Consider the following 422-nt stretch of genomic DNA (forward strand, 5'->3'; position numbering starts at 1 on the left):
AACTGTAGATTTGAGAGAAGGGTAAAAAAAAACAGTTAAAAGAAAGGAAGGCTGGTCTTGTGGTTAAGGCGCTAGCTAGTGGCTCTGTAACCTGACTTCCACTGGGTTAATGTCCCAGATATTTTACAGATCCCCCAGTGGGACTTTAGGGTAGTCATGTAACACTGGTCTACAATTTTTGAGAAGTCGTCTGCTTCAGAGATTAAATGTGCTATTTACTATGTATTTTGATGTGCTGAATTAAAATATGACAATTAAAACAACTGATGGGCTACTGTTTCTAAGATATTTAAGTTTTTACATGTTATGTCTATGTATATTGTGTAGATAGTAGAGTTTTAATCATAAATTGTAAACCTAGGTCTTTTCATGTGTTTATGGTTGCTTTACATGATAATATTTCACCTGTCCTGTTTATGTAA

Source organism: Trachemys scripta, chromosome 10, assembly GCF_013100865.1.
Source record: "Trachemys scripta elegans isolate TJP31775 chromosome 10, CAS_Tse_1.0, whole genome shotgun sequence".
Lineage (NCBI taxonomy): Eukaryota > Metazoa > Chordata > Testudines > Emydidae > Trachemys > Trachemys scripta.